Source organism: Sciurus carolinensis, chromosome 4 (genome assembly GCF_902686445.1).
Source record: "Sciurus carolinensis chromosome 4, mSciCar1.2, whole genome shotgun sequence".
NCBI lineage: Eukaryota > Metazoa > Chordata > Mammalia > Rodentia > Sciuridae > Sciurus > Sciurus carolinensis.
This window is the reverse complement of record NC_062216.1, coordinates 80,707,740-80,723,277: the sequence shown is the minus strand read 5'-3', so window position 1 is coordinate 80,723,277 and position 15,538 is coordinate 80,707,740. Positions and strand designations below refer to the sequence as shown.

Below are 15,538 nucleotides of genomic sequence, written 5' to 3'. Positions count from 1 at the left end.
ATGAAATTAATTTTAATAATGTATTACATTTAATACAACTGTCCAAAATATAATTTCAACACTTAATCAATATAAAAATTATTAATGAGAAATTCTACTAATTCTTAATCCAGTCTATATCTTACACTTACTGGACATCTCAGTTGGTATGAGCCAAGAGTCACATATAACTCAGGTCTAGAAGAAAATGCTTTTAAAAATCCATACAAAATGGTTATGTATGAAAGAAAGGGTTAAGTGTAAGAAATTATTTTCATAATTTAAAGTCACTTCAATTTTTGGCCTTCAAGTAGCCAACATTTTAACTTTCTTTTTTTACTTATAAAAGGTAATGATTTGTTCTATACCTCATTTATGTCTTAAGTATTTAAACAGTACAGTACATTACATTTTTTTTCTGCTTCTTTCTTTTTTTATATTTTTGAGACAGGGTTATGCTAAATTGTTCAGGCTGACCTCAAACTTGTGATCCTCCTGCCTCAGCCTCTCAAGCCACTGGAATTACCAGTGCACAACCAGCTTTGTCTGTTTCCCTTTATGTTCTTTGCTGTTTGCATTTCATTTCCTGCTTGGGCTTTACTAGTTTTCTCAGTAAATTATTTCCATTTTTTCCACCCTTTTCACTGGTAGCCTGGCTAACTTTCCACCTCTGAGATCATCTGAAAATATCTCTTGGCCCTGCCAAGTTAGCTTAATATTCTACCCTTCCCTACTTTCTCGGTATTGAAAACATTTTCACTTATGTTATTGGCACCATAGTCTTTTCTTATGGAACAAACAGTTCTCTTTGGCTTCTTTGTTTTAAATATATATATCCTTCTTAGGTGATCCTTTAAGCCCCTGGAAACCACTTGGTTGATAGTCATCTTTTTTCTCTATAGGTTTCCTCCCTTCTATTCATCAGCACCATACATTTTATGATATGTAAACATATGATCACTTTTAACCTGAATGCCAAGTTTAAACTCAAACACTCCCTGCTCATGAGTATCACACCAAAAGCATGTTTACACTGCACTGGTTTGCTTTCTCTACCACTTGCCATAAAGGCCTGTTTCTCCTAGGAGAGTTAGAGAATTGATTTTACATCACTTCCATGCCATTTCCTTTCAAAGCAGATGGAAGCAGAAATTGTTGGGCTAACACTATTGCAGCCAGTAGTCAAGAGTTGTGGGTAAATTGCTCAAAGAAAACTTTGCAGCTTGGTCAAGGGATCCTCTGTGTATCATTTTCTGGGGGCTAATTGCCAAATTCCACCTTTCTAATATCCTTAAAATCCCTCAGTTGGTTGAGAACAGAATTGTCAGTATATAATATGATCTAACTAATTTTGAAATCTCTGGACAGTAGGTAAATGCTACTCATTACTGTAAGAAACTACATTTTCAGAAAGTAGAACTCAAATAGTAGAACTGAACTGAAAGGAAAAAAGTTAAGAGGTGGTCAGAGGAGCTCAGGGAGCAAATTATTGAGCCCTCACACTTTACCAAAGTGACCCAGTCTATGGGATCATTAGGGATCCTGAAAGTAATTCTTGAACATCAAGCCACCCACAAGAAACTGGAGGCTGTGTTGTTCATGGGAATGGAGGACTATGAAAATAGCTTTTAGATGAAGAGGCAAAAAAAGTTAAATAGAACAGTCACTAAGATTTGGGGTGCAATGAATTAATGATCACTTATATTTGATAAGCATTGTGGGAAAAGTTACAGAGAATCTTTGATTATATTCTGTACTTCTCTATGTGGGGCTTGAAAGAGACTGGAAGTCTCTCTGAGAACAGTAACATTTACATACATGCTATGGAGGTACAGAAAGAGGTGAGGGGGGGAGGAGAAATAAAGAACTAGGAGGGAAATAGGGAAAGAATGAAGGGGAAGAAAGGAAGGAATTTTATTAAAGTGTGTTTCATCTGTAGAACACATTTCCCCGAGTGGGGGGAAATGAGACAATTTAATTAAACTGAAAAATGATGTGAATAACTGTGGTGGCTTGTTCTAGGTGCACAGGAGGGTCACAAGATCACAGCAGTCAAGGCAAAAGCTCCGCCCTCCACATGCTCACAGAGGAAGGCCCAGTTTGCCCCATCATGAGGCAGGAATTCACACCAGGTTGAGGCCCTAACCTCAACAGGTACCTTCTGAACAAGCCCCCTGGAGGAGCCTTAGCATGTGGATAGGACTCCAGAGTTTATCTGGGGCTTTCCAGAGGTGACTTTAATTTTGAGTTACTGTAAGCTCATCCTGCAGTAGTCTCTGGCTATTCCGAAGATGTGCTCTGTCTTTTCATGAACTTCCAAAAGACTAGATCAAAGCTGCTGGGAATGCCCCAAACAGAAAAAGAGTACTTAGGGAGAATATCCTTCACCTCCTAAATAAATGTCACCTATTTCTATGTGAATTGCTTGTAGGAGGTCACTGTCTTCCTCAGAAAGAGCAGAGATGCTATAGGTTAAGGGAAACTTTCAATGTCTGTGACCAAACACAAAAAAAGCAGTCAGGAGGAAACCTAGGGAACCCAGGCTTGGAGCCAGTTCCAAGCTATCAGACAAAATGTTCTACCTTTCATGTCTCCATTTCTTTAGCCTTCGAAGGATGAGAGCACCACCTACATCACAGTGGCCCATTGATGATGAAACATGGTCCCTGAACATTCTGGAAACATCTAATGCATGTTCATTAATACTTACAAAATTATGAAAGAGAATGCCTGGATAGGTGAGAGCACAGATTCCTTAGACAGCTGAGGAAGTAAGTTCGGGTTAAGTGAGCAAGATACAAGGACTCTTCCTGAGAGATCTCTAGAGATATTGAAAGGATTAGACTCGGAAAGGTGGAAGGCAACATTCAGGCCAATTAAGGAAACTACCCAAATAACCAGATTCTGCCCTTGTGAAACTCATAATTGAGTTGAACCTAAATTCTATATTCTGCCACTGAGAGAATCCCAACCAGTGAACCCCAGGAGACATCCTGAAATCTACAATGGCTGTCCTGGGCTGTAGTGGCTGCGCCTCTGAAACCATAAACATGAGAGGGAGAGGTAGCTGCAAGGGCAAGGAGCTGTGGCTCTCAGACATCTGGCCACAGTTCTACCACACCCTCCTCTCCATCCGGTCTGAAACCGGGCTGGCCTGAAGCTGAGCCAGACTCCACACAATAGGGGTACAAAGTGCCTTTCCCTAGACAGTCACTAGGGGAAACTCAGTGTCTCTTTTCGGTTCATATCCTGAGTTTCTTTTCCCCTTTGTTAACTTTGTGACATACCTTGTTGCCTCTTTATGGCCCATGTAATAAAGCTGTAAGGAGATAAAGGAGGTGCTTAATTGACCAGCAAGGCTGCAGGACTGAGCTAAAAGGGTCCTTTCCATCTCACTCCTAGTAAATCCTAGGCCTACCAGCTTTTCCATCATATTTATGTTTTTTTCTGTCAACTAAAAGGATCAGACTCAGAAAGTTGGAAGGCAACATTCTATGTGCCAATGGAGACACATAGATTCAAAACCATACCTCAGTTTTACAGATAGTTAGCTTTGGTAAATTAATCCAGGCCAGTAATAAAATGAACAATCTCAGCTCCTGGTATCCATGCCCTTCTACATTGAGTAGGGCTGGCCTGTGCAGCCTAGAATAATGCAGAAATGATGGCATGTGGCCTCTAATAGTAGGTCATAAAAAACATTTTGGCCTTGACCTCATTCTTTCTTGGGTCACTCCCTTTGGGAAGACAGCTGCCATCTTGTGAGGAAGTTAACAGCCCAGGGTAGAAAGTCACAGGATGAACTATGGCCTCCTGAAAGCAGTGGATCCTCCTGTCCCTATCAAGCCTTCAGAGAGCTGCGGTCAGACCCAACATCTTTTTAAAAATAATGGCATTATTGAAATATAATTCCCAAACATATAATTTACCCACTTAAAGGGTACAATGCAGTGGAGTTCAGTATATTCTCAGATACATTTAGTCATCACCACAGTCAAATTTAGAACATTTTCTTCAAGATAAAAAGAAACCCTATACTCTTTAGCTATCACCTCCTTATCTCCCCAGCTCCCCTAGCCCTAAACAACTCCTAAACTATTTCCAGATTTGTCTTTATAGATTTGCCTTTTATGGACAATTCTCACAGATTCATATAATTTATGATATGTTTTCAAAGTTCATCCACGTTGTGGCATGTATCAAAACTTGATTTCACTTTATTGCTGAATAACATTCCACTGTATTTATGTACATTTTTTTGTCCACCCATCTGTTCATGGACATTAGGGTTGTTTCCAACTTTGGGCTATTATGAATACTGCTGCTATAAACAGTCATATACAACTTTTTGTACAGATATATATCTTAACTTCTCTTGGGTGAATACCTAAGAGTGGAATGCTGGGTCATAAAGAAACTCTATGTTTAAACATTTGTGGAGCCTCCAGACCATTCTCCAAAGTCGCTGCACCCCTTTACATCCCTGCTGGGAGCATATGAGGGTTTTGGTTTCTCCACACACCCACCAACACCTGCCATGTTGGACTTTTTGACTCTAGCCATCCTGGGTGGGTGTGAAGTGGCTTCTCATTGTGGTTTTGGTTTGCATTTTCCTGGTGATTAATGATGTGTACATCTTTGCATGTGTTATTGGTCATTTCTATATCATCTATGAAGAAATATCTTTTCAGTTCCTTTGCCCATTTTTAACTGAGTTATTTACTTTTTATTATTGAGTAGTAAGTGTTCTTTATGTTTTTAAGATATATATCTCTTATCACATGTATGATTTGAAAATACTTTATTCCATTCTGTAGATATTTTACTTTTAAAATATCAATTGAAACACAAAACATTTTAATTTTAAGGAAGTCCAATTTGTCCATTTGTTTTTCTTTTGTGGCTCATGTTTTGGTGTTATATTTAAGAGTTCATTGCCAAACTTAAGGTCATGAAAATTCACCCCTATATTTTCTTCTGATAGTCTTGTAGTTTTAATCTTTACATTTAGGCCTTGAGTCCACTTTGAATGGACTTTTGTTCATGTTGTAAGGTAAGGATCCAACTTCATTCTTTTGCATTTGGATACCCAGTGGTTCCAGCACCATTTGCTGAAAAGACTATTTTCCCCCATTGAATATGCTGGTACCCTTGTTAAAAAATCAATTGACAATCAATTATAAACTTAATAATAAGCAAGTACCATCAATATTTAATAAAATTAAATTATATTGCTTCAACAAGGACATTCTTTTTTAAATTTTTTTAGTTCTAATTAGTTATTATTGACAGTAGAATGCACTTTTTTTGTTTGTTTGTTTGTTTGTTCTGGGGATTTGAACCCAGGGCCTTGTGCTTACAAGGCAAGCACTTTACCAACTGAGCTATATCCCCAGCCCATAGAATGCACTTTGATACATCATACATAGATGGAGTATAATTTCTCATTCTTCTGGTTATACATGATGTAGAATCCTACATATGTACTTAGGGTAATAATGTCTGATTCATTCTAGTATCCTTTCTACCCCCATACTCTCCCCTCCCTTCACTCCCCTCTACCTAATCTAAACTCTACTGTTCCCTAACCACTCCCACTTATTGTGAATTAGCATCCACAAATCTGAGAAAATGTTTGGGCTTTGGTTCTTTAGGATTGGTTTATTTCTCTTAGCATGATATTCTCTAGCTCCATCCATTTACCTGCAAATGCCATTTCATTCTTCTTTAAGGCTGAGTAATATTCCATTGTATTTATATATACCACATTTTCTTTACCTATTCATCTGTTGAAGCACCTCTGCTGCATAACAAAATAGATGTCTCGAAAAAAGCATTCATACAATAATCTGAGTTGAAAGTTGACCTAAGTGATTTTGTCATGGAAAACCGTTTTTACTTGCAAGTGAACATGGCACATTCACAAAGAAAGATTATATTCTATTACTCAGTCATAAAGAAGAGTGAGATTATGGCATTTGCTGATAGATGGAAAGAACTGGAGACTATCATGCTAAGTGAAATAAGCCAATCCCTAAAAACCAAAGGCTGAATGTTCTCTCTGACATGTGGATGCTGACTCATAATAGGTTGGGGGAGGGAGGAATGGAGGTTCACTGGGTTGGACAGGGTGAAGTGGGGGGAGGGGAGAGGGAATGGGAATGGAAAAGACAGTAGAATGAATCAGGCATAACTTTCCTATATTCATATACAAATACACAACCAGTGTAACTCCATATCATGTACAACCACAAGAATGGGAAGTTATACTCCATGTATGGATGATATATATGTCTGGGTATGTTTTACTGTCATGTATAACTAAAAAGAACAAATAAAAGATCAGTTGACTGTAGAAAATGGATTTATTTCTGGACTCTCCATTCTATTCCATCCATCTACATGTCAATCATTATGTCAGTACTCCATTGTCTTGAGCACTGCTGTTTTGTATTGAGTTTTGAAATGAGACTGTATGCGATTCCTCCAACAATGTTCTTCTTTTTCAAGATTGTTTTTGGCTATTCTGACCCCTTGCAATCCCCTATGAATTTCAGAGTCAGCTGAGATTCTAACAGGTATTTCATTGAATCTATAGGTCAGTTTTGGGAATCCTGACATCTTAACACTATTAAGCCTTCTGATCTATAAACATGGGGGAATAATTTCTATTGAGTTGAGTCTTTTTCAATTTCTTTCAACAATATTTTGTACTTCTTTTGTCAAATTTATTGGTAAGTAGTTTATTATTTTTGACACTACTGTAAATGGTATTGATTTCCAAGTTCTATTTTTAGATTGTTCATTGAAGTGTATAGAAATACAATGAATTTTTGTATATTGATTTTGTGTTCTACAATCTTGCTGAACTCATTTATTGATTCCAATAAATTTTTGGTGGATTCCTTAAGAGTTTCTGTATACAAGACTATGTCATTTTTGAATAGAGATGGTTTTATTTCTTTTTCTTCAGTCTGATTGGATTTTATTTCTTTCTCTTGCCTAATTACCCTGGATAGATCTTCTGATACAATACTGAATAAAAGAGGCAAGAACAATATTCTTGTCTAGTTTCTGATCTTCCGAGAAAAACATCCAGTCTTTTGCCACTAACGTGATGTTAACTGTAGGATTTTTTTTTTATAGATACCCTTTGCCATGCTTCCATTTGTAGTTTGTTCTGTGTTTTGATCATGTAAGTGTGTTGAATTTGTTGACTGTTTTTCTGTATCTATTGAGATGATAATGGGCTTTTGTTGTTGTTCTGTTGATATATTGTACTACATTAATTGACCAACATCTTGACCATAGCCTTATGAGAGATCCCAAGCTAGAAACAACCAGCTAATCTGCTCCTTAATTCTCAACCTACAGAAACTGTGACATAATAAATGCTTTTTATGTTTTTAAACTACTGAATTTTAGGGTGATTCATTATACTGCAGTAGATATGTAATATGGTAATGCTATGACTGCTTTATAGATGATGAAACCAAGGTTTTGAGTTTTCACCCCTCTCCTAATTCTGCTATAGATTAGAGTCAATAGTTTAACCGATTTGAACCAGATTTTCTGACTTAATGAGATTTTCTCCACAGTTTCTACTATATTTAATGACTCAGTCCATGTTTACTGCAAAGTATAGTCTCTTTGGTTGATGGGCAGGTGGTTCACTGCACAGGGGCAAGTGGTTGAGAGGGAAATTGGTCTATGATTCTCCTACTAAGCAGTGCATTGTGGCTCAGGGATGCATCTTCCCAGGAAAAAAAAAAAAAAATGGCTCTTTTTCAAATGTGCTCAAAAACTCAGACTGATTGCCAAACTATATGCCCAGAGGGTCGATACCCCCCAATGGAAGTACATTTTCAAATCTTAAAAAAGGCACTGTATAACAGCTGTTAGGATATTCCAATAAAATAATATAACCAGAAAAGTGTCAACCAGGTAATATTAGTCAATGGAACTGATCCCAGACAGATTTTTAAATCCATGACAAGATTCATTCTCACCATCTTTATTCTCTCTACCATCCCATCCCCACAGCCTGTTCCCTAGGACCTTGCTCTTAGGAAGAAGAAAAGTAGGGGACAGACCTCTGTTTGAATATTCCGTATGTGCTAATTCATGAATCACTTAATGAGTTTGGGAGGCAGGTATTATTGGACTTATTTTGCAGATAAGGAGCCCACCGGGAGAGGTCAGACAACCCGTCCAAGTCCCACAGATGGTGATGGTGAAACTGAGGTTAGAACTCAGGTTCATTAGATGCCAGATTCAATGTTTCTGCCTATGGCAACTTTCTGTTCTATTTTACTAACAAATTCATAGGAAATGCCCCCCAACTAGAACAGCAGCGTGCTCATAGGGAACTTCTGCTGTACGAAGAATATTCAAGACCCAAATAAATTCATCTTAAATATTATACTGTTGAGTGTTGAATTATAGGATTCTTTGGATGCTAAGAACCCCCAACAGCCTTCAAAACACACATATAAATGACCTTCTGGACTTCAGTGTAACCCTATTGACTATCCATGGATATAGTCAGACAATTTACAGAAGTACGTGATCTGGATCTCAGGGGTTGATTCACTTTCTAACTCCAAGATGGAAGAAAAGATTTGTTGCTATAGTTTGGCTATGCAGTGTCCCCCAGTGGCCCACATATTAAAGGCTTGGTCCCCATGGTGGTGCCATCGGAAGGTAATGGAGATTTTAAGAACTAGGTCCTACTGGGAGTCTTCGGGTCCTTGGGGCATATCCTTGAAAGGGGTTGTAGGATCCTATCTCCTCCCCTCTTTTTTACTTCCAAGCTGTTATAGTTTGAATCTTGAATGTCTTACAAAGGTCCATGTGTTAAAGGCTTGGTCACCAGCCGGTGGTGCTAGGAGATGGTAGAACTGTTAGGAGGCAGGGCTTCGTGGGAAGGAATGAAGTCATGGAGAGCATGCCCTGGCACTTTCCTGTCTCTCACTCCTTTGCTTCCCAGCACTAGGAGATGAACAGCTTTCTCCATTCCACTTGGATGTGCCGCCTTGCCACAAATCCAAACGTAACAGGGCCAACTGATTATGCACTGAAGGGTCTGAAATTGTGAACCAAGGTAAACCTTTTCTCTTTATAAGTCATTTCTCTCAGGTATTTCTGTCACCTGACATAAAACTAACACACTAACCGTGAGGGGAGTAGCCTTCATCTTCCACGTGCCTCTGCTATGAAGTGCTGCCTCACCACGAGCCTAAAAGCAAAGGGCAAACCAATCAGGGACTGAAACTTCTAAAACTGTAAGCCAAAATAAACCTTTTCTCTTTATAAGTTGATTATCTTGGATATTAGTTTTAGTGATAGAAAACTGACCAGTGCAATGTACTGGTACAGGAAGGCAGACTTTCATTCATCCCTTCAACCATGCAATATTTATTGAGTGCTTACAAAGTTTCAGGTATATGCTGAGCCCAGAGGATGCAGCATTAAACATGGTAGGTATGCTCCCTGGCTTCATGGAGCTTAGAAGGTAATAAAGCTCCTTAAACTTGCCCTCTCCCCTTTACACATACACACACAAACACACACACACACACACACACACACACACACCACAGATCCTGAGGTAGGAAAGAGACTACACACATAGCTCTCATTAGAATCCCTATGGTGGAAAACTCAATTGATGGGCAGAGTTTGGTGGTTTAAAAGCAAAGCAGAAGTTAGAAAGTTAAGGCAGAAACTCTACTCACCTTCTCAGGTGAGTGGCCAGAGCACGTGCACAGATGCCTCCGGACAGCACTTAGGGGCCAGAGTCTTCAGAGAGTCCAGGACCATCATTCCCCCACCTTCAGGTAAAGAAGAGTATGTGAGTGGGAGAAAGAGCACTGAGGAGAGATGTCCCTTTGGAACACTTGGCTTTAAAATCCGAATGTCTGCTTATTATTGCCACAATTTCCTCAGGGAATTTCGGAAGGTGGCAGGGTTTGGATTCATTTCAGAACAATATGTAGAAAGAATTGACAGGCCACCCACAACCTTATGTGAACCTAAAATGTCTGCAAAATTGAGCAACAAAGTTCAACAGAACAGCCTTTTCCTTGCAGACTTTTGGCGCCAAGACCCCATCTGGCCCAGTTATAACTGAGTAAATACAGAAGCCAAGAAAATGAAATGGAGTTTTTGGAACTCCATCCTGGTATGCTACAAGCTGAGCACAGAAATGCTTGGATTGAAGAAAGTGGGGTGTGGGCTTGTTTGCTTTGGGGTCCTTCCCTGTCTACAGAACCTTGGCTGATGTTACAAGGTCAGGCTGGCTTCCGGCTCCTGGGAGGGTCCAAAGTTCAGGGCGATCTGTTCAAAAACCTCACCATTTACAGTGCATCACAGGGTGAGTATTAGCTGACAGCTCCCTGGTGAGAAAGAATAGCTTCAGAATCTCTAACTACAAAAACTGGTTAGAAAAAAAAGTTTGAAACCATGCCAAAAAAACAGAAGCACACATCTCGATAAGATAATAATGTGGGCAGTCTCAAGGGCTACTGAAGAGCACAAAGAGCAGAGCGAAGTGCAAGGATCAAGGCTCTGCCTCCCCCTTCAGCCACAGCGGCTCAGTTTTCCTTCTTCATAAGCTGGGGATCTGTAGTGATCTGATGGAGGAGGAAAAAATAGAAGAACCTGCTTAAACAACAGATGGATAGATAGACAAATGCTGGTACATAGATAGTTAATAGACAGGCAGACAGACAAATATGTGAAACATGAACTCCAGTGGGCCAGGAAGAAGGCACTGGGTCAAGGAGATGGCTTTTAATCCACACTGCCACTAGTCCTGAATGATCATAACCTGAAAATCTCTTTATTATTATTTTTTTTTCATCTGATGAATGCCCCATGTGGGTTAAACAATCTCTAAGAACTTCTAGTTCCAACATTATTTGCTTCTCTGATTGTGAGAAGCCTACAGTTGCCTCTAATGAGCTTGGCACCTACACTCAACTCCTCTCTGTGGGAAAATGGGATTTATATGGAGACAAAGCTGAGATGTTAAGACATCTGCATGATTAGAAGACCCCTGTAACCAACCACAGAAAGAAATTCAAAGATGAAATCAGCACATGTACTCCAAAGAGGACTACACTGAGCCTCCAAGCCTTAATAATAACCCCAACACTAGTGGTAATAAAAACACAGTTACCACACACTCACAATGAGTCAGACACACGATCCAGTATTTTATACGCATTGCCTCATTTAATTTCCCCCAATAATCATATGAAATCAGAACATTTATCATTCCCATTTTACAGATGAGGAAACTAAGGCTTGGAGGGGATAAGTGACTTATCCAAAATCATGTTGCTGCTGCTCATATCAGAAGCAGCCTTGTGCTCTTAACCACTATGCCATGATTAAGATGGAGACCCTGCTGATATTTGAAGGGTCATGAGGAAAAGGAGATGCTATAAAACAATGACATGCATTGTCCAACACACAGTAGTGATTCAATAAGAACAGGAAGCTAGAGGGATGCCTCAGAGATACTGAGGCACACATGTGAAGGCTGGCCACACATGCTGAGTGGCTCCCAGGGACAGAAGAGAAACAGACTGAAAAATAGCTCCCTAAAGAAATGATGAAATCAGTCACTGACCACTGGCAGCAGGATGGAAAGATAAACAGACAATTCCTTACAAACAGGGTGAGGGAGGCATGGGGGCAAGGGAACTGCCAGAAACTCATGCCAAGTGTCCAAGAGTCTGTCTGCATTGCTTCATGGTTATAGGACTATTTGAATAGATCTTGTACTAAATTCTGACAAAGGGTCAGTTCTAGGTCGAGTGAGCTGAGAGAAGCTTCTGCCTTCACCTGCTGCAGCAATTTTTCCTTTATATTTGTGCTAGTTCCTGATGCAAGGGGAAAAAGAGAAGGGGGGTGAGCTAGCATTCCTATATTTCTCCCTAGAACATGTGACTACATGTTCCAGATATTCCTCTTCCCTGTTGACCCCCTTTGCCTTCTTGTCCAGGATTTCTGGAACCCCAGTATTTCCTTCCACTCCTCTGTCCACATGACCTTAAGTTCTGGAAACACTTCCCATCTCACTTCTTTCCTCCTTAAGCAGTAAGGATTTCCTGCCAAACACCAACGACACACTCTTCCTCCATAAAGACTTGGGAAGCCTGGTTTACTGCACAGAGAGAAAGAAGTGATGGCAAAGAAAGGCCACCTGAGAGCTGAAGCCCAACAGGAGCACATGGCCAGCACAGTACCCACCACTGCAAAGGTCTCAACTAATATTTGCTGAGAGGAAGAAAGGAAAGGAGGAAGGAGAAGAAAGAAGGAGGTTTGCTTTGGTTGACAGTTCTATCTTATATGAGAATTTAGAGACCTCTAGATCACACTCAAGGCCTACCAGCAATCATTGAATTTTTTTATAAAGTGAGTTGCATGGTATATTCTGTTAAGGTCCAGCACTTGCCTAGCATGTGTGAGACCCCGAGTTCAATTCCCAGTACAGGAAACAAACAATAAAGGCTTTGTCCTTTGAGGTCCCCTTTCCACCTCTCTCCATCCCACCCTTGGGAAATCGAATCCTTCAGACTACAGTATCCAGGCTCCCTTGCACCTTCAGCTTCCGTGGGTGTGGCCAGATGAAGGACTATAGGGTGGGAAGAGAAAGAAATTCACACCCCTTCTGTGGTCAAGTGAGTCCTATGTCACCTCTCTGTCCTTCCTGGGGCTCTAGAGCTCCCACCCTGCAGGGGCACCTCCTACCCATTATTTTTCTTTTGCTAGAATTCTACTGAAGGCAACTAATGTTATCTCTGAGCTTATACTTAGAAATATCCTCTGCAAGTAAATAGGACTTCTAGGAGAAGCACGTTCTTATCTGGATCATTGTGGAAGCTAATAAGCTTATCACTCTCACTGGGGAAAGTGGGCAAATAAAACATATTTTGAGAACCTACAATTTGCTAGTCATTATTTAAATGTTATCTCGTATGTGAGTTCCTAAAAACAGTGCAGCAGATATAACTTTTGAGTTGGACAAAGTAAAGGAGAAATTGGTCACTGCAATGCTAAGGAGGACTCCAAGGTGACTAGCAGGATGTGGGAACAAGGGAACAAGAGAAGGGGATTGTATCCAGAGATAGAGAAGGGTACTGAAAAGAAATGGATTCATTCCCAAGTTTGTGCCCAGCTGGCTTAGCCCCACCCCTTCCTCCCTCCTTCTCTTGACCCACCATTACTTCCTTCTGTGACATGCTACCTCCTCTTCCTCTTCCTCCTCTGTCTCCATTTTTCCCTGCTGTTTCCTTGGTCACCACTTTTATATGTGCTATCCAGGATACAGAGGAAATTTATGTTCACTGCGGCCAAAAAGATTCCAGGTACTTCTTATGTGTCATTCAAAAATCTGAGGGGGGAAATTAGAAAATCTGAGAAAGTAGTTTCCTAAGAGCCCTGGTATTGGGGCTTCACTTAGAATGAGTGTATGTTATGGGATGAAACTCCAAAAGGCAAGATTTGTCCACGTCGAAGTTCTCAAGACAACTAGAGGGCTAGGCTAGTGTGGGAGCAAACTAGGCTGACCCTTCTTTACCATTAAAATAATACCAGTGAGAATCAGCTCACAGGGATCAGGCCTTGGGAATATGGGGTATGGCCACTGATGACTCTAGAGGGGCGCCTATCACTGTCATGCAATTGTGTGAGGTGGAGGTCTCTTTGTTACCAGGGGTTACAGGCAACTCTCTGATCACAGGTACAGTGCTGGGCTCTTGCTCTTGGGATTTGGTTTATCTACTGCAATGTTTATTTAGTCTCATCTTGCCATCTGGAGAAATGACATTTCCCAGCCTCTACTAAGTTATGACCAACATTCAATAAATACAAGTGATATGTAATAGCTTCCAGGAAATCTCTGTATAAGACAATTGTCAGATGCCATTTCCTGCCTTCTTCACTGTCTCTTCTTTCTTTCTGCTGCTTAGAATGTGCATGTGACGGTTGGAGCTGGAGGGACCTTCTAGGGCCATGAGGTGGAAGATGCATGGAGAGGATAATATAACAGAATATTATGACTACAGTCTGGATCCCTGACAAGTTGCATGATCATAATAGCCCTGAACTGCTTTCCTCCAGCCTTCTTATATTTGAAAGGAAAGTAAATTTCAATTTTATTTAAAACACTATTATTTTTGTTTGTTATATGTGACCTGATCTGATTCTGATAAAATATCTCTCCAGGCTTTCCATATAACACATAAGTTATTTCTGAATAATTTTTAGTCCAGAAATCCTGTTGTCTCTTCCAGAGAGGTCTAAATATAGAACTCACTTTCCCTTTCTTTCCAAAGACATGGAGTTCATATTTCCACAGTCCCCAGAGATGTCCATCTCATGGTCTGAATGGCAAAGTAGAAAGTGGAATCTAATCTATGTTTCCATCCAGGTTCATGAGATTTTCCTGAGAACTAGCCATGCCACCATCTAACTATTAAGTAGAAACATGAGTCCCATCTACATTTAGGGCCAGAAGAGAGATTAGTAAGGATTCAATGTCTCCAGATTATTTGGTGATCCTTAGATGAAAAGCAGCTTAGGAAATAGAAACACATCCTGGTCTTTGGCTAGAAAACAACACTGCATGAGTCAGAACCAGCACAACTCCTCTGGGGCAGACGATGGCACATCCGGTCATTTCAGGAAGCAGTGAAGGGAAGTGGCAAGGGCAGGGAAGGAGGGTGGAGAATGTGGGACTAGCAGGTAGTGGACACAGTGTTCCTGGTCACTCTTTCTCCATCTGTGCCAGCCATGTGGTGTGTTTTAAACCCTTCGTGGGCTCCATGACCATCATCCCTCCCCAAACACAAATTCTAGTCACTCCCTGAATGTTCTTCCATGTTCTTCCATCACTACAGCTGTTCCCTATGATTAGAAAGTTCTAAACCCTCTACCAGTTCAAATGACACTTCTTCAGTAAAGCCTGCTAAGGTTCATCAGGCAAAATTAGAACATTTCTCCTGTGTGCTTCTGAGGTACTTTACATATTCAAGCAAAATTCTACTTTGAGGAATAGCCAAGGCACATTTAACTTGCACGAATTTAACTGCATGTTCAGTATACAGAAAGAAGGAAAAAAGAAAGAAAAAAGAGAGACTCCCTTTATTTCCGTCCCCTATAAAATATGCCTTAGCCTAATTTCTTAATATAAAGGAAATTGTAGCTGAAATACAAAGAAAAACAAAAGATTTACAGGGAGAAATTTTCTGGCCTGCTTGTCATTTTACTTTATAAGCTGATGTTGGGCTAAATCTCTGAACAAGATATGATCTCTCTGCACAGCATCATGTGATGATTTCTCTGACTGCTCCCTGCCACACTTCCTTCTTGACTGTGAGCTTCTGAAGAATCGCAGCCTGTTATTCACTTTGAGATCCTCTGGGCCAAGAACAGTGTCTGCTACACAGTTAGTGCCCACTAAACATTTGTTGAAAGAAAAGTGGAATGATTCCAAAATTTCCCATTGGCTATTTCCTATTTAGGATTTAAGGAAAACTGTGCTACC

General features: G+C 40.2%; 1 long non-coding RNA gene across 1 annotated transcript in view; it reads right to left on the bottom strand.

Moving 5' to 3' along the window:
- Nucleotides 1–9,152: 9,152 nt before the first annotated feature.
- The window catches only part of LOC124982533 (uncharacterized), a 42,372-nt gene continuing 35,986 nt past the window's right edge, over nucleotides 9,153–15,538 (bottom strand). Inside the window, exons 3-4 of the long non-coding RNA XR_007108306.1 lie at nucleotides 9,717–9,812; nucleotides 9,153–9,217 (exon numbers count right to left, since the gene is read on the bottom strand). This is a non-coding gene — a long non-coding RNA (uncharacterized LOC124982533). The remainder of the gene's footprint in view (nucleotides 9,218–9,716; nucleotides 9,813–15,538) is intronic.